At 46.5% G+C, this 24645-nt stretch overlaps 1 protein-coding gene across 3 annotated transcripts in view; it reads right to left on the bottom strand.

Annotated features, from left to right (window-relative positions):
* Window positions 1-13743, bottom strand: part of MEF2B (myocyte enhancer factor 2B) — a gene marked incomplete at its 3' end in the record, with an annotated part of 28550 nt that extends 14807 nt beyond the window's left edge. For 2 of the 3 annotated variants that reach the window (XM_080989163.1, XM_080989165.1), the window contains exon 1: window positions 13538-13743. The remainder of the gene's footprint in view (window positions 1-13537) is intronic. The other variant, XM_080989164.1, reaches the window with a different exon arrangement.
* Window positions 13744-24645: the final 10902 nt, after the last annotated feature.

Below are 24645 nucleotides of genomic sequence, written 5' to 3'. Positions count from 1 at the left end.
ATCAGAATTAAATACATTACTAAATAGTGGGGTTAAACCCCAGAGCCTAGGATTTACCAATCAGAAGGTCAGCGGTTCGAATCCCCGTGATGGGGTGAGCTCCCGTTGCTCGGTCCCTGTTCCTGCCAACCTAGCAGTTTGAAAGCACGTCAAGGTGCAAGTAGATCAATAGGTACCACTCCGGCAGGAAGGTAAACGGCGTTTCCATGCGCTGCTCTGGTTTTGCCAGAAGTGGCTTAGTCATGCTGGCCACATGATCCGGAAAAACTGTCTGCGGACAAACGTCGGCTCCCTCGGCCAATAAAGCGAGATGAGCGCCACAACCCTAGAGTCGTCCGTGACTGGACCTTACGGTCAGGGGTCCCTTTACCTTTACCTACATTACTAAATACTAAATACATTGCTGGATTATGGAAAAAGATGGAGAGTTCCAGAAAAACATCTACTTCTGCTTCACTGACTATGCAAAAGCCTTTGACTCTGTTGACCACAGCAAACTATAGCAAGTTCCTAAGGAAATGGGAGTGCCTGATCACCTCATTTGTCTCCTGCGAAATCTCTATGTGGGACAAGAAGCTACAGTTAGAACTGGATATGGAACAACTGATTGGTTCAAAATTGGGAAAGGAGTACGACAAGGCTGTATATTATCTCCCTGCTTATTTTATGCAGAACTCATCATGCAAAAGGCTGGGATGGTTGAATCCCAAGCCGGAATTAAGATTGCCAGAAGAAATATCAACAACCTCAGATATGCAGATGACACAACCTTGATGGCAGAAAGTGAGGAGGAATTAAAGAAACTTTTAATGAGGGCGAAAGAGGAGAGCACAAAGTATGGTCTGAAGCTCAACATCAAAAAAACGAAGATCATGGCCACTGGGCCCATCACCTCCTGGCAAATAGAAGGGGAAGAATCATAGAATCATAGAGTTGGAAGAGACCACAAGGGCCATCGAGTCCAACCCCCTGCCAAGCAGGAAACACCATCAGAGCACTCCTGACATATGGTTGTCAAGCCTCTGCTTAAAGACCTCCATAGAAGGAGACTCCACCACACTCCTTGGCAGCAAATTCCACCGTCGAACAGCTCTTACTGTCGAACAGCTCTTAAGAAATGGAGGCAGCAAGAGATTTTACTTTCTTGGGCTCCATGATCACTGCAGATGGTCACGAAATTAAAAGACGCCTGCTTCTTGGGAGAAAAGCAATGACAAACCCAGAAAGCATCTTAAAAAGTGGAGACATCACCTTGCCAACAAGGGTCCGTATAGTTAAAGCCATGGTTTTCCCAGTAGTGATGTATGGAAGTGAGAGCTGGACCATAAAGAAGGCTGATCGCTGAAGAATGGATGCTTTTGAATTCTGGTGCTGGAGGAGACTCTTGAGAGTCCTATGGACTGCAAGAAGATCAAACTGATCCATTCTGAAGGAAATCAGCCCTGAGTGCTCACTGGAAGGACAGATCCTGAAGCTGAGGATCCAATACTTTGGTCACCTCATGAGAAGAGAAGACTCCCTGGAGTTTGCCCTCGGAGGTGGGGTTAAGGGGGGTGGGTTAGATGACCCTGTGGTTGCCTTCCAGAGCTACAATTCTATGGGTCGCATCGCTGGGTCTGCCTCCATGTGGACGCACACACAAATTGATAGGGTCAGGATGAAGGGCTACAGCGCACTGAAAGTTTCAGAAGTGTGCAATTCAGCATCTATATATACGGACCTCCGGTCTCTTGCAAATTTTGAGGGGTGAAGGGGAGAAATCCACCCCCCCCCCGGTGTAGAGAGACATCCTAGTGGTGACCATTTTCCTCTTCAAAGTCCACTAGGATATCTGCACGGCATCATGGACAAGTATTGCCTCCCTGGGGAGTGGGGGTTTCCAGGGAGAACACCATCAGCGGGGAGCAAGTTTTGCACACATCCCTCACCTAAATTTTGCCTCTCCAGCAGCAAAAATACCCCCCCCCCCCAATTCACCACTCACAACAAGGGCAGGGAAAAAGGTGTGTGCGAGAACGGCATTTTGGCCCAGCCCTAACTCTAGCCTTGCCTTTTCCCTGAAAAGCTAGATTTCTATGTGCAGGGATTTAAAAAATATCCAGTGAATCCTCTCAGTTTAGTACACACAGGCTACCAACACAGTGAGGCCAGGAGGAAAGCCCCTTACTGGATGAGGCTCAATAGCCTCAATCCTCAATAGATGAGGACCTTCCAAGCATCCCTATTTTCTGGGGACAGTGCCGGATTTACATAAGCTGTCATGGTTTCTGATTTGATCCTGGAATGTCACGTTTTTCCTTAGAATGTCCTTATTTTCACTGGACAGAGGTTGGAGGCTATGGAGTTATGCGACCCCCGAGCCAAGGAGATAACTATACAACCTTTAGAGGACATCTGAAAGAAGCCCTGTATGGGGACGTTTTTTAATGTTTCATTATGTTTTTATATATGCTGGGAGCCACCCAGAGTGTCTGGGGGAACCCAGTCAGATGGGCGGGGTATATATAATAAAATTTATTATTATTATTATTATTATTGAAAAGGACATCTCTATTGTCATCAGAGAAATGTTGGAGGGGATGTATCCTGATTTCAGCGCTGGACAGCCAACATTTCTGCCCAAGCAATTCAAGGTGGAGGGCAATGGGGAGAAAAAGGAAGCCCACCTTTGCGGCTTGTTCCATTCCAAGATAGACTGCCCCTCACTGTGAAGGTTCCACATGTTCGCTGGAGCTCAGCTCCTCTCAGTGCAGACCTTGCCTCTTTCCTGGGCCTTCTGCTCCTCCCTCCTTAGGATCCAACAGTCTCTCAGGGCTTACATCCCAGGATCTGGGCTGCACAGGTGTCCCTCGTCACCCCTGCTGCTAATTTCCCCGATAAATGTTTCTGGGTCATCCGCCCGTTGGAAAGTTAACAGAGCTGCTTGCTTCTCTCACAGTAGCGATGGGACAGCCTGTCGATTTCACTTGGTTTCTCACTTTTCCGTGTTCAATTCAGGGACCCACTCTTCCCAAAATTGGCTTGACATTATTATATTTTAAAATCGCCCTGTGAAAACTAATCAGCATTTTACACCGAACACACACGTCTTTGGATGTGAATTTTGCCTAGCGGAAATCTTTTTTGCAAAGCCGTTTCCTCTTTTGACCCTCAATGGGTGTGTGTGTGTGATTGTACCTTACTCTTGTGTAAGTTGTTTTCAATAGTTTTCAATATGGTGTTTTAACACTGCAATCCACCAGGGAACCTTAGGGGAAAGGATACATGATACATGAACAACATATTGCATGGATTTGAGTGTGTGTTTTTTGTGGAATCTTCACCCTACTGTTTGAATATTTACGGAAATTATTCGGCTGGAGAGCGGTACCTGCAAGATTCGGCAAGGTGTGAATGCCAGAGGGTGGTTTGCGTTCCAGTTTACGGGTTGCTTCCAAAAGTGCGGATCATTTTCCTGGATTTTGCTGTTTGTTTGTTTGCGTCTGCCTGCTTCCAAACGCTTAAGCATGGGAAGAAGATAATGTGGAAACAAAATGCAAAAAAAAAAGAGAGCGCTGAAAATAAGAATGGAAGGCTGAGCCAAGGTCCCAAAATAAAACAGACGACAGGAAACCGGGGGATGAGGCTGGCCGTGACCACAAAAATAGGTAGCCAGGAAGAGCGGGGGGCCGGGGGGGGGTGTCTTGCCTTTCGGAAGCGCCAGTCAGGACCGTGTGTCAGAGAGCAAAAAGTCCCTCTCTGCCTTGAACAGAACGGCCAAGATTTGACCGGTTCAAAAATGCTTGGGGGGGACCCCCCACCACAAAGCTCTCCCCACAAATAGCACAACTGCACTGCAAATAAAGACTGCATCCTCCTTAGAACATAGAGAGAACTCTGCTGGATCAGGGCAAAGGGGCTCCTCTAAGCCAAACGTCCTAGAATCACAGATTCATTGCATTGTCAAGTTGGAAGGGGCCACGAGGGTCATCTAGTCCAACCCCCTGCAAGGAGAGAATCTTTTGCCCAGTATTGAACCCACAACCCTGAGATTAAGAATCTTGTGCTCTACCCTCTGGGCTATCCCAGATGGTAGTTGTTTGACGAGGGTGCAAAAAGGGCTGGTGAGGGAGCTGCAGGATAGGTTCAAGGGCCGCATAGAGAGGACTCTGGGGGCCACCCACATTCCACCCCCCCTCCAATATCCATTCCTGCTTTACAAAGATGCCCACAAAGTGGATATAAAGAGGGGCACCTGGTAAATCCACCTGGCCAGCCACCCCTTCCTAAATCCTTTGCAGCCTCTTGTGAATTTTATAATTTGATTTTTCTCGTGGTTGTGCTGTTTAATGTGCTTTTAAAGTTGTTTTGTTAATAGTGTGAGAATCTTTGTTAATAGAATCTTTCACCCAATGCAGGGCTCGAACCTACGACCCCCGGAATTAAGAGTCTGGTGCTCTACTGACTGAGCTACCCAAGTGCTGTCCTGATCTCACAGCTGCCCCAAATGGCAAGCAGGATGCGAGATCAACAGCCTCGGCCGTTCCAAGGAAGACTGGCTCTGTCCATGGAAGCTCCATTTAGGAAGCACACATGATTTCAATCCTCTCAAGAGCATCCCAAGATTTGAGAAAATTCATTTTAAAAATGCTCATGAGGTCAGCTCCCTGTCTCATGTCTAACAGACTCCCCCACCCTCGCCACTGGTCAAAGTGACTTTCCCCACAAACTGCTCGTCTGGAATGCGATATGTGCAAGAAGATCGCCAAATATCCAACAGCAGCCAGAATCTTATCTGCGAAGAACTGGAAAGAAAGTCCAGAGAAAGAAGAACGGCTCCTACAAATCAGCGCTCTCTGCAGAACTGGCAAAGCTAACAGCGTGAATAAGAGATCTGTACGATGGACAGTTTATGGCAGCGTGGAAGCCTTTGGGGTTTATTCATTTATTTTAATATAGCAATTAAATGAAATCACGGGCAGGATTTGAAATCTGAGCAACGCGGAGAAACGATAATATGTGAAATAGAGGAATGTATCTTAGATGACATGCGCGATGTAATAGAGGAATATGCAGGACCTGGGAGCCAGGTTCAAATTCCACTAGGCCACAAAACTTGGTGAGTGATTCTGGAGCTGTTGTTGCCTTGGCCAACCTTGCAGGGTTGCAGTGGGGATTAAATGAGGATGGAGAAAACCAGGTATGCCTCTCTGAGCTCATGGGGGGGGGGGGCTTAAATGCGATATATATGAAGTCCCTCCAAGCACATTAACAGCTGCATTCCTTATTTTTAAGAATGATTTACGATCCGAAAAACTGTCGGTTCAGAGGCCAAAGGCTCAAGAGTTTGATACTTGGGTGTTTGGCAGCAAAACGCTCAGCAACGTATTGGGATTCCGAACTTAAAAACTCATCTAGAGATTATCAAGCTCACCCTAATACATCAGGTTGGGGTTTTTTTGTTGGCCTCTACAGAAATAGTCATTTTTATTTTTATTTTTAAAGTCCTGGCTTCTGCGTCACGCACAGAAATGCCACCTGGCCATGCTGATTCTGGCTAATTTCTGGAGTGACACAGAGTGAAAGTCGCAGTTTATTTTGGGGGGGTAGCAGTTCCCCATTCGCTGTTCCGGTCACAAGCCTCCTCTGCAAAGTGGTCAGGGTGGGGGGTGGGAAGGGGGTTTATACTGAGACAGGGGGCGGAGGGGGTGGGAATCCCACCCAGCCTGAAGAAAGAAAAATGACCTAAATCCCAAAGTGAGATGGAGCCTCCTCAGGCAGGGAAAATCTACCTCTGGACATCAAACTGGGGTGAGAGAGAAAATATTGCGGGAGTGTTTACATCTTCAGGTCCTGTATCCCTGAAGGGGCGTCTCCACCCCCATCGTGCAGCCCAGGCATGGAGGTCCAGCTCCAAGGGTCTTCTGGTAGTTCCCTCCCTGTAAGAAGTGAAGTTACAGGGAACCAGGCAGAGGGCCTTCTCGGTGGTGGCGTCTGCCTTGTGGAACGACCTCCTGTCAGATGTCAAGGAGATAAAGGACTGAGTTTTAGAAGACATCAGAAGTACAGGGAAGCTTTTCATGTTTGATGTTTTCTTGTGATTTTATGTTTTGCTGGAAGCCTCCCAGAGTGGCTAGGGAAACCCAGTCCGATGGGCAGCATATAAATAATAATAATAATAATAATAATAATAATAATAATAATATTGGCAAGCATCTGTTTGGCCAACCGTGGTGGGTGAAAGGATGTCATAGAATCATAGAGTTGGAAGAGACCACAAGGGCCATTGAGTCCAACCCCCTGCCAAGCAGGAAACACCATCAGAGCACTCCTGACATATGGTTGTCAAGCCTCTGCTTAAAGACCTCCAAAGAAGGAGACTCCACCACACTCCTTGGCAGCAAATTCCACTGTCAAACAGCTCTTACTGTCAGGAAGTTCTTCATGTTTAGGTGGAATCTTCTTTCTTGTAGTTTGGATCCATTGCTCCATGTCCGCTTCTCTGGAGCAGCAGAAAACAACCTTTCTCCCTCCTCTATGTGACATCCTTTTATATATTTGAACATGGCTATCATATCACCCCTTAACCTCCTCTTCTCCAGGCTAAACATGCCCAGCTCCCTTAGCCGTTCCTCATAAGGCATCGTTTCCAGGCCTTTGACCATTTTGGTTGCCCTCCTCTGGACACGTTCCAGTTTGTCAGTGTCCTTCTTGAACTGTGGTGCCCAGAACTGGACACAGTACTCCAGGTGAGGTCTGACCAGAGCAGAATACAGTGGCACTATTACTTCCCTTGATCTAGATGCTATACTCCTATTGATGCAGCCCAGAATTGCATTGGCTTTTTTAGCGGCCGCGTCACACTGTTGGCTCATGTCAAGTTTGTGGTCAACCAAGACTCCTAGATCCTTTTCACATGTACTGCTCTCAAGCCAGGTGTCACCCATCTTGTATTTGTGCCTCTCATTTTTTTTGCCCAAGTGCAATACTTTACATTTCTCCCTGTTAAAATTCATCTTGTTTGTTTTTGCCCAGTTCTCTAATCTGTCAAGGTCGTTTTGAAGTGTGATCCTGTCCTCTGGGGTGTTAGCCACCCCTCCCAGTTTGGTGTCATCTGCAAATTTGATCAGGATGCCCTTGAGTCCATCATCCAAGTCGTTGATAAAGATGTTGAATAAGACCGGGCCCAAGACAGAACCCTGTGGCACCCCACTAGTCACTCTTCTCCAGGATGAAGAGGAACCATTGATGAGCACCCTTTGGGTTCGGTCAGTCAGCCAGTTACAAATCCACTGAGTGGTAGCATAGTCAAGACCGTATTTTACCAGCTTCTTTACAAGAATATCATGGGGCACCTTGTCAAATGCCTTGCTGAAATCAAGGTAGGCTACATCCACTGCGTTCCCTTCATCTACCAGGCTTGTAATTCTGTCAAAAAACGAGATCAGGTTAGTCTGAAAAATAAGTCATGTCAGACTAACCTGATCTCGTTTTTTGACAGAATTACAAGCCTGGTAGATGAAGGGAACGCAGTGGATGTAGCCTACCTTGATTTCAGCAAGGCATTTGACAATGTCAGAATATATGTGTGTTTGCTTTGACACCCAACAAGACTCGTTATATGACATTCTATTGGGATTGAACCTCCATGTGCAGGGGCAGTCTACAACAAGTTGCTCAATGCTGGACACCAGGAGTTCAATGAGGGCTGTTTCATAGAATTGGAAGGGACCCTGAGGAGCATCTAGTCCAACCCCCTTGCAATGCAGGAATAAGCAGCTGTCCCATAAGGGGATCAATCCTGCAACCTTGGCATTATCAGCACCACACTTTAACCAGCTGAGCTATCCAGTTTCATCAGGCTTGTGGGCTGACCACCATTGGAGAAAGGACTTAGGTGGACCTGTCGTCTGAATCCAGTGAGGGTGACGGCCACTTAAGACTGCAAGCCTAACCCTACTTACCTGGGAGCAAGCCCTATTAAATTCTACTTCCAAGTAGACCTGGTTAGGCTCAGAGAACACTGCAGTCTGGCCTCCAAGGCTCTGCCGCCCAAATTTAAGATTTTAGAATCAGATCCCTGGATATGCAGAGTGGGTTTTGTTCCGGCATCTAAGGCACGGGGGAGAATTTTGATCCAGTTCTCATTTAAATCGATCAAATCTGCGGTATCAAAAAAATAATAATGCAAGAAGCAGGACGCAGGCGTTCTTGGAGATTCACACTTATCCAAATTTTGCAATGCAGTTTTCCAAACACGAATATCTTAGTACCTAAAAGTTAAGACAACCTACAAAAATACTTTGCATGAGGAGATATTTCCTAGTTGAAACGACCTACAAAAATGTGTTTATTATTTTTTGTTTTTTTATTTGTTGCATTTATATCCCGGTTTTTCTCTAATCTCTACAACATCCCTGTGAGGTAGGTTAGAAGCTTAGAAGCAGTGACTAGCCCAGGATCACACCCACTGAGCTTCATGCCCAAGCGGATATTCCAACCCTGGCCCTGGGTCAATATTCTAGCCACTGCAACAAACTAGAGAAATTCGCACTAAATTATTGGAGATTTTTTTTTTCAAATTTTTAAAGACAAATTGCTACAGAAATACAGGGAATAGAATTTAAATTCAAAAAATGAGAAGCTTAGATCAAAAAATGACAGCAGTTTATAAAATTATGCTAGGCATGGAGAATGTGGACGGAGAAAAGTTTTTCTGCCTCTTTCCTAACATTTGAACTTGTGAAAATCCAAGGAAGCGGAATACAGGAAGGTTCAGAAAATAAAGTCTTTCTTCACACAGTGCAGAGTTAAACTATGGAACTCCCTCCCACAGGGATGTTCACCAGCCCAGGTGCATTTTTTAGGGGCTGGGGGGAAATCAAGGTTTATAGCCCTCCTCTGATCTAGGCCTCGCTGTCATTTAACTAACGGGTACCAAGTTCTGAAACAGCGGCTAAAGAGGAAGAGGGGAACTGCAAATAACAACAATAATCACAAATTAATTCTCTCTACAATTGAAATGCCTGGGAAAGTTTCCATTGCCAAAACTGTCAGATCTCTGGGGAGAGAGTCCTTTCCAGAAATTAATTTCAGGTGGGGAGGAGAGAAGCTGGAGGAACATTTACTGCTTAATGCTCCCTTGTGGGGAAGGAGCACGATTTCGGGGGTTTTCCCACTTAAGAAGGTCTCTGCAGCAGGTCAAAGGGACCCATCTAGTCCAGTCTCCGGTCAAAATAAGTGACCAACCAGATCCCACCCCCGGAAAGGGCTGCCTTCAGGTTGTATTGTATTTAATTATGGGGTATCAGAGTTTTTGGGGAGCTAACCAGGCTGGGATAGCAGGCTTGTTGGTTTCTGAATGTCTGGTGTAGATTTTCAGTTTCGTTGTTCTGTACGGGACAATGACAATAAAGATTATCGTATTGTTTAGTTACTTATCTCCTTGGCTTGGGGGTCATATAACTCCAGACCCTCCAACACTTCTCAGATGGAAATAGGGACGTCCTAAGGAAAAGCAGGACATTCTGGGATCAAATCAGAAACCGGGACGGCTTCTGTAAATCCAGGACTGTCCCTGGAAAAGAGGAGTCCTCTCAGAGTCTGAATTCTCTGTGCTGCCTAAAGCAGTCCTCACTGCAAGAAGTGAGATTAGAGGGAGCCAGGCAGAGGGCCTTCTCAGTGGTGGCGCCCGCCCTGTGGAACGCCCTCCCGTCAGATATCAAGGCGATAAAGAACTATGCAACTTTTAAAAGACATCTGAAGGCAGCCCTGAATCGGGACATTTTTAATGTTTGATGTTGGAAGCCGCCCAGTGTGGCTGGGGCAATCCAGCCAGATGGGTGGAATAATAATAATAATAATAATAATAATAATAATATCCTGCTTCCAGCATAAAATAATAGAATCATTAGTAGCACCCGCTCCCATCAGATGTCAAGGAGAGGAAGAACTATCTGACTTTTAGAAAACATCTGAAGGCAGCCCTGTATAGGGAAGCTTTCTAATCTTTAATGTTTTATTATGTTTTTATATAAGTTGAAAGCCACCCAGAGTGGCTGGGGCAACCCAGTCAGATGGACAGGGTATGAAAAATAAATACACACCTTTCTTGCGGAAATCGCACTCACTGCCCATCTGCTACCATGGGCGTAGCTGAGGGGGGCAGCTGCCCCCCATTAAATCAAAATCAATACAAATCTGAGGTTCTGCCCCCCTTCACAAAAGCTCCCCCCCTAAATATATTGGCTATGCTCATGCCCGCAAAAATTTCAAGGCTTGGGCACAACTATATCAAGCTCTAGAGAGCTCAGGAAGCAGGATACTCAAGAGCATGGGTAGGCAAACTAAGGCCCGGAGGCCGGATCTGGCCCAATCGCCTTCTAAATCCGGCCCACAGGTGGTCCGGGAATAAGCATGTTTTTACATGAGTAGAATGTGTGCTTTTATTTCAAATGCATCTCTGGGTTGTTTGTGGGGCATAGGAATTTGTTCATATATTTTTTTCAAAATATAGTCCAGCCCCCCACAAGGTCTGAGGGACAGGGGACCGGCCCCCGGCTGAAAAAGTTTGCTGACCCCTGCTCAAGAGTTTCTCTGGCAGGTGCCTAAAATACCAGGCGCTCTCTCCACAGTAACTCAAAGCAGGGCTTTTGATGTGACCTTGTCAGCATATATAAGGCCTCTGCTCAGAGATCTGCACTGGTTGCCAATTTGCTACTGGGCTGAGTTCAAGAAAGGCCTTAAAAACTTGGGACCAGTTTACCAGCGCGATCGTCCGACCCCTTACATGCCCTCTCCATAGTTTGGAACCATGGCATTGGGACGGCTTACAGGTGCCCACATAATACCCGTTCCCCTTTTGCAAGAAATCAATCTTTTATCGTGGCAGCATCTACACTCCGGAATTCCCTGCCCGTTGACATCAGTGCAGAACGTATCTTTTTTTCCAGCACCTGCTAAAACACGTTTGTTAGGCAAAGGCGAACCGGACACATCAAATGTTGCTGTATCTTTTAATACATTTTTAGTTTCTTGTTGATTTTATCATTTGAATGTTTTAAAGAGTAGTTTTTACCTTATTGTTCTCATTCTCTTTGTAAAGCACTTTGAGGTTTGTTTGTTTGTTTGTTCCCAATCAAACGGTGTATAAATTTTATGAAATAAATAAGTAAGCGCTGAGATTTATCAAGAGCCTGCTCTCAGTACTTTCTCTTTCCTGAAAGCCATTTTTGTTTTGATGAACTTTTCCACCTTACGAAAATGTGCACCTGCCGTTCATTTTAAAACAATCTTTGTTTGTACTTTGTGACATTTCTTTAAAAAACCCTATTCTTAGCCGGTTTTAGGGCAAGTCTGCAATTCGCCATGAGACATCCCAAACTCGTGCAGTTCCAGACGCATTGCTGATGCGATGGAAGATTGTAGATGTGGGGGGAAAGTACAGTTCACGGCGGTCGCGGAATTGCTTTATTCTTTTCAAAAATGTCACTCTTCTCATTGCAAGGACAAGAGAATGAAGGCATCACAAAAACTTTGCAGACCTTGACTTTAGGAACAGCAGAAGCAGTTGGGAAGAGAGGAGTTCAGGGATATTTTAAAAAATAATTTTGTAAATTGTGTGTCCTTGTTTCTCAATCTGATCCTTTCCCACGGTTTTGTATGTTTTGTGGTATTTTATGCATTGTGACTTGCTATTATTTTTATTGATTAAAGTTTGGTAAATTCTTTATTGTAATTGTTAAGTGTAAACTGTTTAATGATTATTTGCTGATGTTTAATTTTACCGTTTACTATATTACAATGGATTATTGAATATTGCTTTATTTGATATGTTGTTTATTTTAAAGTTATGTTTTCATTGTGACTTTTTTGTATTGGATCAGATTGTTATTAGGTTTGTGATCTTTGCTGTCTATTTTGTTGTTTCTTCAGCTTGCAAATTTTATTTTTATTTATTAAATTGGTATACCACCATTTATCTGCAGTTCACAAAAAAAAGACAATGTAAAAGCCACGGTGTGAGTCGAAAACTCAGTTTGTATACTGTATTTTAGAAAAAGATGACACCTTTTTAAAGATAGAAATAAATAATGTGTGTGTACTCAGATGCCCGACTTGCGTATAGAAAGGCAGTACACAAATTAAAAGTGAAATGAAATGAAATAGTAATTGCAACTCAGTGAAAAACAGCCCAAAATCTGACACAGGATAATTGGTGCCACTCACCTTGGAAGAATGGAGAAAATTACATGAAAATTTGAGATATTGGCAAGGACTAGAACCTCTTTTTTATTATTTGACATTTCCCCATGACATATATAGTGGAAGCACCATTTGGAAGGCAAGCCACATCTAAAGCCTGGCAAGTCTGGATCTATACTTGATCATCAGATAACGCCAATATTATATACTTGGACTTGCTATTTTAGCTCACGTGCAACTGTGCTCGTTCGACACACCTGTTTTAAAGTTTTGCTCCTCATCTTTCAGTTTGCATCTGTGGTTATAACTGCTCTCTCTGTTTTATATACGTTATAAAATGATATAAAAAATCCATATGAAGGAAAAGCGACAACTCTCCGCAGATTGTAACGCTGAGTTGCTATTTAAAACTTCCCACAAATCCCCAAAAAATCCTCCCCTTTTTTGTTAAAGAAATTGGGATTAGATTTTAGAAAGGAGATCCAAGCTTAACAACTGAGTCTACCTCCTCTAGGGAAAGATGGAGGAGATTGGGAGATTGGAGGAGAGGGGAGAATTAATACGTTTAATCTTCCCTCACCCCCATTAAGCAGAAGGCTGGATCACTTATCTAACATCCTTTAATTTCCCCGTTTTGTCCTTGCAAGAAGAATCTGGAGAGATGGCTTTGTGGTGGGACCAGACTAGATAACTCTCTCGTGCCTCCCATGCCGGACACCATAAATAAGAACAGCACAACGCCTCCATTTCAGAAGGAAATTCAGAGCCCGTCTGCAAACTGGGGTTACCACACCAGGTGCGAGGAACATGTAACTCCGAAAGGTTATTTTGCTTTTCGTCTTTTTATTTGCACCTGCTCTCACTTGCTTTCCTTTCCCCTCCCCATTCCGTTTTCCTTTAGTGCCACAACTATCAAGAGGACAAGGCTTCCCGCAGAAACGGTCCAAAGATTTGAATCTCTCTACAGCACCCAGCAAATCTCCAGCACTTTATAAATAATGATAATGATGATCTTATATATATGCAATCATAGAATTATAGAGTTGGAAGGGACTCCAAGGGTCATCTAGTCCAACCCCCTGCAATGCAGGAATCCCAGGTTCGACCCCAAGTTGAACTCCCATTCTGAAACTCCCGAGAGCCACTTCCAGCGAGTGTAGACAATACCGAGATGCAAGGGCAGAACATCAGGAGGACCCGTTTCCTGCAAGGATGGCAGGCTTGGAGACCTGTGAGCATGTGCAGAGCGCCTTCCCAGTCTTCCAGGTGTCCCCCGCCCCAACCAACACACCCCTCTCTCTAAGCTTCGCCAGCCCATTCATTCTTGGGAGTCCTCGCCTCCCCTGGGGCTTACCTGACGCACCTGTGCTCAGGTGTGCGGTCCTGCTATCCCTCTGCCGGGGGAAAAGCCAAGCTCTCCGCCTCAGTAGCAGATCCTCTGCCCTGGCGCCGCTGCCCGGTGGGGTCCTCTTCTTGCAAACAGCATTGCACGAATTGCAAAAACTGAAATATGATGGTTGTTGTTGCAAAACGTCCTTGCCCGAAGCTCGCCCGCAACAATCCGCGTCTCACTCGCCTCCAGCATCTGGGCTCAGAATGGGAAGGCTCCTCTTTTGCATAGCCGCGCTCCTGATTGGGCCGGATTCGGGCGGGTCGTTTGCATATGCAGGCTCGATTGGCTGACAGAGAGAGAGGGGTGGGGCGGGCAGAAAGGTACACAGTCACCTCCGCGCACGCCCCGCCCCCAGAACGCCTGCTGGCCCCGCCCACCACGTGGTTTCAGACACGCTTCTGAAACGCCGCTTTCACACGTGCGTCAGACACGCGATGCGCTTAAAGATCTTCCCTTTGTAAAGCAAAGAGAAAGGGCAGCAATCACTGCGTTTAAAGAGTTGTATTCTGTGTTTTCTGATTTCGCTCGTTTGTTGTATTTGGCTTTTTGTATTTTAAAGATGAATTGTATTTTATTATCTGCGTACACCACGCAGAAAACTTGGTTGGATGGCGTGGGTGGGTATGCGAATTTAATTAATGGAATAAATAGGTAAATGGAACACTGGGATAGTCAGTCAGTAGAGCATGAGACTCTTAATCTCAGGGTCGTGGGTTGGGCAAAAGATTCCTGCATTTCAGGGGGCTGGACTAGATGGCCCCTATGGTCCCTTCCAACTCAGCTCCACTCAGAATGGACCCACTGGAATTAAGGTAGCTGTGCCATTGATTTCAGAGTATGGTGGATGCAGTTTACAGAGTTACACTGATAACAGGTAGCTAAGAACTTGGCTCTGAACTTGCTTATTTCTTTCTCCCTCCCAATCCGTTTTCCTTTTGTGCTGTTATCTTTTCAGCTTGTCATTTGCAACCCTGAGGGGAGGGTGCCTTGATGTGGTTTTTAGGCAAAGTGGCATTAAAAATCATTTAAACCAACAAATTTCTCTGTGCTTGGAGGAGCTTACAAAGAAAAGCCAACAGGAGAAAAATCAGGCAAATGTAGATATACTGCCTCCCTTTAAAAGACTGGCAAGGAGGACAATGAGGCAATTTCACACAGAGACGTGTGTGGTTGTCTTCCTCAAGCAGTCAAGCACTCTTAGCGTTCTCAGAGGCACACGTCTAAAGGCACCAGAAATGCGGAAAACGAAAATCTGAAGCCCTGCAAGAGACTCTGCCCCAGAGTAAGAACATAGCAGGAATGTGCCGGATCAGGCCAAAGAGATGCCTAGGCATCGTGGCTGAAAGCTATTGGCAACCTCTTCCTCCTCCATGAATTTCTCTAATCCTCTTTCATGCCATCTAGGGTGGCTTCCATCGCTGCTTCCAGTGGCAGTGAGTTCCATAGTTTAACTATGCAGTGTATGAAGGGGATTTCTTGGACCCTTGGTATTACCCCCCCCCCCCAAGCTGCTGATTTAGTACAAGTGACAGGATCCCCCACTTCTCATTTTGTAGAGATACACCAGTTCAAGTCTGCAGCCCCATTTTAGCCCTTTAAAATCTGGTCCAAATTTGCTGAGCTCACGCTTGAAAGGCCTGCAATCTTATCAAACAGGGACAACTGTGTCCCAGGTGGATTAATCCAGAATAAAGATTGCCCCATTTCCCCCATGCTTCACTTCTAACAACCTCATACTGGAACTCCAAATTGACACACATGGATAGCTCAACTGGTCGAGCACGAGACTCTTAATCTTAGAGTTGTGGGTTCAAGCCCCACATTGGCCAAAAGATTGCTGCATTGCAGGGGGCTGGACTAGAAGGCCCTTGGGGGTCCCAACTCCGCAATTCTATAATTCTCTGATTGTAACAGTGTCTGTGCAAGACTAGAGAGCTTGCTCCTCTTTCCATCGTGCACCTCGCACGGCAAACCTCTTTCTCTCTCTGATAAGAGAGGTCTCTCTGGTTGCTGAATCCCCCATCCTTGGAGAACGAGAGACAGCCAGAGAGTCCCCAGAGAAAGTTTTGTGTTTACAAGCGCTGGAGGGGAAACTGATGCAACCGAGGGCCTCCGGTTACATGCGCCCGGTTGGCAGGAGGCCAGGAGAGTAGGAGGGAGCGTAGCGGAGATGTAACAGCCCAGGAAAGGGCTGATCTGGTACCCTGCATCCTTCGAAAGAGAGATGATGAGCTTGTTCCTTTCTCTCCTTTTTTCAGTACTCCCTTTCCTCGTAAAGCAGTGCTTTTTTTCTGGGGGGGGGGGGGAGAGTGGGAGAACTCACCACGAAGTTTCTTTCTTTGTTCACTGTGGGCCCAGTCGCAGTGTCACACACACAAACACACTGGAGAGATGGCTAAATGTAAGATGTGATTAATAAACTCAAGCCAACAAAGATCTGGATTAGAAACGGCTGCAACTTTATTGATCACAGATATAGGTGGGTTTTGCACTCAGGCATTGGGTATACAGTGGACGCTTGGGTTGTGAATGTGATATGTGCGGGAAGCAAGTTCACAACCCACAGCGTCCGCAACCCGCAGCGCCGCGTCTGCACATGCGCGTGTTGCGAATCGGCACTTCTGCTCATGCGCAAAGAACGATTTAGTGCTTTGCGCATGCGCAAGCGCCGAAACCTGGAAGTAACCCATTCCGGTACTTCTGGGTTCAGCGTGGTGCGCAACCCAAAGTCGCACAACCTGAAGCGTCTATAACCTGAGGCATGACTGTATATCCATCCCAACCCCCCAGACTATCACAGTGGTAGGCAACCTAAGGTGCGGGAGCCTGGATGCGGCCGAATTGCCTTCTCAATCCGGCCCACGGACGGTCCGGGAATCAGCATGTTTTTACATGAGTAGAATGTGTTCTTTTCTTTAAAATGCATCTCTGGGTTATTTGTGGGGCATCGGAATTCGTTCATTTCCCCCCAAAAATATAGTCCAGCCCCCCACATGGTCTGAGGGACGGTGGACCGGCCCACAGCTGAAAAAGGTTGCTGACCCCTGATCTCTCTCTCTCTCTCTCTCTCTCTCTCTCTCTCTCATCTATCTATCTATCTATCTATCTATCTCTATCATCTATTATCTATCTCTGTAATTTTTAAAAAGGTAAGGGAACTCAGTCCCACTTTTTAAGTATTCTATGACGGACACTGGAAGGTAAAATGAAACCAATCAAACAAAATAAAATAAAAAGTTAAGAGGAGCCTGCCGGATCAGGCCAAAAGGTGCCATCTCGTCCAGCATCCTCTTCAATAGGAAACCCACAAGCAGGATCAGAGCGCAAGAGCCCTTCTTCCAGCAGCGGAGATTCAGAAGCCTTTATACTGCCTCTGATCATAAAGGCAGAGCAGAGCCAGCAAGGCCTGCTGCCATCAATAGGTCTGGATAGCTCAGTTGGTTAGAGTGTGGTGCTGATAATGCCAAGGTTGCAGGTTCGATCCCCGTATGGGATGATAGCTGCATATTCCTGCATTGCACGGGGTTGGGCTAGATGACCCTCAGGGTCCCTTCCAACTTGACATTTCTCTGATTCCTCCACTAACTTGCCCAGTCCTCTTTTAAAGCCATTTAAGCTGGTTTGCCATTTTTGTCTCCTGTGGGAGGGAGTTCTGTAGTTTTAACTCTGCACTTCATGAATCTGTATATATAATCTGTCCCGAATCATCAGACATTGAGTTTATGGGACGTCTACAAGTTATAATGTTATGAGAAAAACTTGCAGAACTTCTATAAACAGTAAAAAAAAAATTTAAATTTGGTGTGGTGCAGAGAAAGTGAACAGCAAGGAGTCCCCCCCCCTTACCCACTTTCTCCATTCCATGCATATTTTTAAAAAATTCTATCATGTCCTCTCTTCCTCACCTTTTCTCTAAAGTAAAAAGGCCCACATGCTGCAGCTTTTCCTCACAGCAGACATCAATTTTGGGGTTTTTTTCTGAACCTTTTCCAACCCTACAACATCGTTGTTTGAGATGTGGCCAGAGCAGAGCCCTCTATGGGCTTCAGCTGTGCAAACCTAGCCCCCCCCCCCCTAATTCTGGTTTGGGATTAGGCAGCTGTGAAGATTCAATTCCATTAGCCCTTTCTTCACCTGCATGAGGACTGGACCTGTGGGCTCTGTACACACTCCCATTGACTGATGGTTTGGGAAGCAGTGTACAGTGGTAAAGGTAAAGGGACCCCTGACCGTTAGGTCCAGTCGCGGACTACTCTGGGGTTGCGGCGCTCATCTTGCTTTATTAGCCGAGGGAGCCGGCGTACAGCTTCCGGGTCATGTGGCCAGCAGGACTAAGCCGCTTCTGGCGAACCAGAGCAGCGCACGGAAACGCCGTTTACCTTCCCGCCGGAGTGGTACCTATTTATCTACTTGCACTTTGATGTGCTTTCAAACTGCTAAGTTGGCAGGAGCAGGGACCAAGCAACGGGAGCTCACCCCATTGCGGGGATTCGAACCTCTGACCTTCTGATTGGCAAGGCCTAGGCTTTGTGGTTTAACCCACAGCGCCACCTGCGTCCCATTGTACAGTGGTACCTCAGGTTAAAAACTTAATTTGTTCTGGAGGTCCGTTCTTAACCTGAAACTGTTCTTAACCTGAGGTACCACTTTAGCTAATGGGGCCTCCTGCTGCTGCCGCACCACTGGAGCACGTTTTCTGTTCTCATCCTGAAGCAAAGTTCTTAACCTGAGGTACTATTTCTGGGTTAGCGGAGTCTGTAACCTGAAGCGTCTGTAACCTGAAGCATCTGTAACCCGAGGTACCACTGTACACATGACGTTGGCCACAGTCGTTATCTATCCTCAGGACCAGTTTACTTGCAAAGTAAACTGATTTGGGGGTGGGGAGGTCCAGAAGAAGCACATCTGCACACTGCTTTTGGGGAGCAGGGTCTGCAGAGGACAAATGCATCAGAAGTGATTCTCCCCCCACTATCTCTGGGAGCAATTAAGATTAGCAATTAAACCATTAGGATTAGTTCATTAACACCCCGGTTAATTGCCTGCCCATCTCTGCAGAATTGGAAGATTTAACCACAGTCCCTAGAAAGATGCATGTTTACTGCCTTGGAGGGCACCCCATGTTGAAGCATCCTCATTCTAGGCTTAAAGGCAGAACATGGTTGGCATCTGTCTGTCTCCCCGGGGTGCAAGCCTGGGCTGTGGGTCTGGGGGTCCTGGGCTGCCCGGACGACAGGACCTCCCTCTCGGCCTCACTGAGGGGGTCCAAAGGAAAGCAGAGCAAGATGTTTGGCACCAGCTTGGCTGCAGGAGTTGCCCATCCAAGGGCCTTAGGGACTTATGAATTTGTGTAGGGATTACTCCTGAGACATTATCTTCTCCCAAAGATATCCTGCAAGGCAGTGGAGATTTAGGATCAGAGTTTTCCTTCTCGTAAGTGGACTCCCTTCCCAGGTGGACGAGCCCCATCTGCCCCTCCCTTCCCTCTGCAGCCTTCTTGACCGTTGGACCCCCTCTTGACCTCATCCACTCTGTCCGCCAGAGGCTGTCTTTGCAGGCAGGGATGTCCCTAAGTCACCAAGGATTTGAGCTGCCCTCCCCTGGTTTAGCCGGCCAGTCAAAGCCATTCTGTACGCTGACATACCCTCCAACATTTCTCCAGTGAAAAGAGGGATGTCCTATTCCATCATCATCATCATCATCATCGAAATTATATTATTTATACCACACCCATCTGACTGGGTTGCCCCAGCCACTCTGGGCAGCTTCCAATAGACACTGTATATAAAACATAGCAGAACATTAAACCTTAAAAACTGCCTTCAAGTGTCTTCTAAACGTTGTAGCTTATCTCCTTGGTTCAGGGGTCACAAAACTCCCCACCCTCCCACATTTGTCTGATGATAATACAGTGGTACCTTGGGTTACATATGCTTCAGGTTACATACGCTTCAGGTTACAGACTCCGCTAACCCAGAAATAGTACCTCGGGTTAAGAACTTTGCTTCAGGATGAGAACAGAAATCGTGCTCTGGCGGCGCAGCAGCAGCAGGAGGAGGCCCCATTAGCTAAAGTGGTGCTTCAGGTTAAGAACAGTTTCAGGTTAAGAACGGACCTCCAGAACGAATTAAGTACTTAACCAGAGGTACCACTGTAGGGACGTCCTAAGGAAAAGCAGGACATTCTGGGATCAAATCAGAAGCCAGGACGGCTTCTGTCAATCTAGGACTGTCCCTGGAAAATAGGGTCACTTGGAGGGTCTGCAGTTCCAGAGACAAAATGCAGGCATTGATTCCTGGCACTGCCAGATAGAGACTGGGTATGCCCCCCCCCCTGAAAACCTTTGAGAGCTGCTGCCAGTCTGTGTGGACAGTACAGAGTTACATGGACCAGCTGTATTTGATTATGTAGAATAATAATAATAATAAATTTTATTTATATCCCGCCCTCCCCAGCCGAAGCCGGGCTCAGGGCGGCTAACAATAAATTTCCTGTTTAAAATAACCACTTAAAATCATGAGGATTAGAACGGTTTGGAAACTTCAGCCGGTGCAGAATTCAGCGGCCAGGTTGCTCACCGGAGCAAGACTGTTTGAGCATATTGCACCAATCGTGGTCCAACTGCACTGGCTGCCAATTAATTTCCGGGCCCGATCCAAAGTGCTGGTTTTGACCTATAAAGCCTTAAATGGCTCAGGACTGCAATACCTCAAGGACTCCCTCTTTCCATATGAACCCACCTGGACCCTGAGATCATCTTCTGAGACCCTCTTTCATGTGCCTCCTCCTCAAGAGGTCAAGAGGGCGGCAGCACGAGAACAGGGCCTTCTCTGCAGTGGCTCCCCATTCATGGAATGCTCTCCCCAGGGAGGTTCGCCTGGTGCCTTCATTATACACCTTTAGGCGCCAGGCAAAAATGTTCCTTTTTAACCAGGCCCTTGGTTGATCTGTTTGACATCCTATAATAATAATTAAAATGTGTTTTGTTTTATTTTATGGGGGGGTTATTGGGTTGTTAGGGACACGGGTGGCGCTGTGGGTTAAACCACAGAGCCTAGGAGGTCGGCGGTTCGAATCCCCACGACAGAGTGAGCTCCCGTTGCTCGGTCCCTGCTCCTGCCAATCTAACAGTTCAAAAGCACGTCAAAGTGCAAGTAGATCAATAGGTACCGCTCTGGCAGGAAGGTAAACGGTGTTTCCGTGCGCTGCTCTGGTTCGCCAGAAGCGGCTTAGTCCTGCTGGCCACATGACCTGGAAGCTGTCTGCGGACAAACGCCGACTCCCTCGGCCTATAGAGCGAGATGAGCGCACAACCCCAGAGTCATCTGCAACTGGACCTAATGGTCAGGGGTCCCTTTACCTTTACCTGTTGGGTTGTTGTTTTTATTTTGATTATGTATTTTGTGGTTTTACATTTTGATTTTATTCAGTGAACCGCCCTGAGACCTCTGGGTATAGGACGGTATATAAATTCAATAATAATAATAACCACCTCACTTTGTTTGGGGAACGGCTGTAGCCCTGTAACACGTTTCTGCACTCAGAAGGTCCCGACTTCAGTTCCCGGCATCTCCAGGTACGGCTGGCCATGTCCCGAGTCTGAAATCCTGGGGAGCTGCTGCCAGTCAGTGTAGGCAATATTGAGGTAGATGGCGTCCTATCTTCTTTTCCTCCAGGTTCTTGGCCAATTCTTGCATTGCAGGTGGTTGGGGAAAATGACCCTGGCGGTCCCTTCCAACTCTACAATTCTATGATTCTTTAATATGCCAATATTGTGAATGATCTACTATAGATTTTCTTTAAAAAAATTCTCATCTGGAATATTTCTGATCTTAAAAGTTCTGACTGTTTCTTCCTGCTGAGGTTGCTGGGTCTTTCCCTGCCGTTGACTCTGGAGAAGGCCTGGCGCCCTCTTCAGGCGCTATAATTCACTCATCGTAACCTCGCGTCATACATGTAAAGCCCAAAGATTCCTGGCGATCACAGTTTGTGAAGGGTGCTGGGAGTTATAGCTCTGTGAGGGGGTAAACTACAGTTCCCAGGATTCCTTGGGGGGGGGGGGAGATGTACTTTAAATGTGTTTTTAAGAGCCTCTAGTGCTTTTCAGAGTGAAGGACAGCTCACTTGGTAGAGCATGAGGCTCTTGTTCTCAGGGCCACGGGTTCGAGCCCATGTCGGGCAAGATTCCTGCACTGGAGGGGGCTGGACTGGATGACCCTCATGGTCCCTTCCAGCTCTATGTTTCTGTGATTCCACATCTTGAGGCAAAAAGTTTCATAGGCTATGTGCTCTGCAAAGAAAGGCATCATCTTTGTTTGGGTCTGAGTCTTCTGTCAACCCACTTCACTGGGGGGGTGGACTGAGTTCAGGCTACATGTCATAAAACATAATTTTCTATGTTCTCAATTTGATCCTTTTACATGGTTTTGTACGTATTGTGGTATTTTATGCATTGTGACTTGCGGCCATTTTTACTGATCATAGTTCAGTAATTATTTATTGTAATTGCTAAGAATGAATTTCTGTTTAATTGTTATTTGCTGTTGTTTTGAGAGTCCAGTTCATTGTGTGCTATTATATTCTAATAGATTAATTGAATATTACTAATAATTGAATACAGTGGTACCTCGGGTTACATACGCTTCAGGTTACAGACTCCGCTAACCCAGAAGTAGTGCTTCAGGTTAAGAACTTTGCTTCAGGATGAGAACAGAAATCGTGCTCCGGCGGCACGGCGGCAGCAGGAGGCCCCATTAGCTAAAGTGGTGCTTCAGGTTAAGAACAGTTTCAGGTTAAGTACGGACCTACGGAATGAATAAAGTACTTAACCTGAGGTACCACTGTATTACTTTATTTGATATGTCATCCCAATTTCAAGTTATGTTTTATCATGACATTTTGTATTGGATCAGGTTACTATAAGGCGTGTGTTCTTTGTTGTCTGTTTTGTTGTTGTAAAGTGAAATGAAATGTCAAAAAGCGATAAAAAGTACTAAGTGCACATTGAAAAGGGAAACGGCCCCCTGCCATCGCCCTGCCAAACAGGTGGCGCAGGTTTCTGTGGCGCTCTTTGCAAGCCTACTGGACCTGTTGATGCAAGAAATGGGCAGAGAAATGGTCACAAATCCTCTTTTCCGAGCCCGATTCAGGCCTCTTCAGAGCATCATCTCTGATCCTGGCGACGTGGGACCTGGAAAATCCCAGGGGCTGCATGGCATCAGGAGCATAGATGGCCTGTCCTGCCAAAGTCAACAATCCCTTCCCCGCAAAATTAGAGGCTGGCTCCCATTTCCCCCCAACAGAGCTCTGTGGCGGAAGAAGCCGCCCACGGAAAGCAGGCCTGGCTGCTGACCCTTCCGTCTGGGTCGGACGCTCACCGGCTTCTCTCCCACGCTGGGTAGAAAGGCTGTTTTGGGCACTGCCTTCAGATGGCAGCACACGAAAGCTTATACCAAGAACAAACGTAGTTGGTCTCTCTCTCTCTCTTTTTTATTAAAGATTTTATTGATTTACAAAAGTGTGTGCAATGTCTCTCTCTCATATTTTTTCTTTTCCATGTAACATTTTTACAAATCAGTTTCATTTGTTTAGACATTAGGAAGAAAGGGGGGGAGATGGGGGGTCGGGTGGCGATGTTTCTATTTTATTTAATATATGTGGGGTTTGGTGTCAGCATCGTTTGTGCAGGTTCTCTGCGGTTCACTTGTGTTCCTTTGGTGGTGAGAGAGGTTGGGGTTGGCCTGGGGTGTGATTGTTTGCTTGTGATTGGCTGTGGTGATCTTTGTTTTCGTGTGTGAGTGAGGTGGGTGGGTGTTTTGGATCAGGTTAGCCATATTGATTTGTATGCTGTTGGTGGATTTTTGTCGTCGTCTTGTTGGGTTGTGTGTGTGATAAAGGGGAGCCATACCGGGGTGAAGGCGTCTTCTTCTGTTTGTCCCCGTGTCAGTTTCAGTTTATTGGTTAATTTTTCTAGTAGGGCTGTTTCCCGTACTATTTGGTACCATTGGTCCATGCTTCCTCCTGACAGGTCTCTCCAGTGTCTGGTTATGGTGTTTATGGCTGCTGAAAATAGGTGGGTTATGAGTTCTTTGTGGTGTAAGTGGGTGTTATTGTCTTGGAAAATGTTTAGTAAGGCCAATTATGGGGTGATTTCTAATACTTGCTTGGTTATTTTACATATTTCTTGTATGGTTGTTGTCCAGAATAGTTGGATTTTGGGGCACTTCCACCACATGTGGAGGTATGTGCCTGTGGAGGTGCACCCTCTCCAGCATTTTGGTGAGGTTCCTGGGCGTATTAGCGCTAGTTTTCCCATAGGTGATCTCTAAGGTGCTACTGGACAGGGTGTGTGTGTGTGTGTGTGTGTATATATATATATAGAGAGAGAGAGAGAGAGAGAGAGAGACTGTGTCAGACCAACACGGCTACCACCTGAATCTATGCATCTGGCTGGCAGGCTCTTGCCCTGTTTCAAGGAGAGGAAAAGGCAGAATCATAGAATTGTGGAGTTGGAAGGGACCCTGAGGGTCATCTAGTCCAGCCCCCTGAAATGCAGGAATCTTTTCCCCAGCATGGTTTGCCGTCCGGTTAAGAGGTCTGCCAGCTGCTTGGGACCAGCGTTGCCCTGGGCCTTGGGTGCCAGTGGCTGATTCTCAGCCTAACTTTCTTCACAGGGTTGTTGTTTCTTTAGGCATTTTTTAATTTTCACCCCCCCCCCAAGGAACAAGGATAACAGCTGGAGGAAATTAAAACAAAACTGTAAGAGGCAGGCAGAATGAGTGGCTGCACAGGTGTTGGAATGACAAAAAGTCCATAATATCAGCCTTGTTTTTGGTTACCAAGTCTAGTTCCAGGTTTGCCAGAAAATCATGGTGTAGGTCAATTTCAAGGCGCTAGTCCCTAAGCCGCGGAAGCGGCGAAGACGGCGCTGCGACGGGCGATCGCGGGCGGCGGCGATGGTTCCAGCGCCTCCATCCTCCGCTGCAGAAGCCCCCCGGCTCCCGATCTCTGCTCTCCCTCCCCGCCGCAGTTGACAAATTTCAAGGCGCAAGACCCTCAGGTGGGGGGAA

This window comes from Podarcis pityusensis (genome assembly GCF_964106645.2).
Source record: "Podarcis pityusensis genome assembly, chromosome: 18".
NCBI classification, from domain to species: Eukaryota; Metazoa; Chordata; class Lepidosauria; order Squamata; family Lacertidae; genus Podarcis; species Podarcis pityusensis.
Note: the sequence above shows the minus strand (reverse complement) of the source record. Positions and strands in the feature narration are given on the sequence as shown.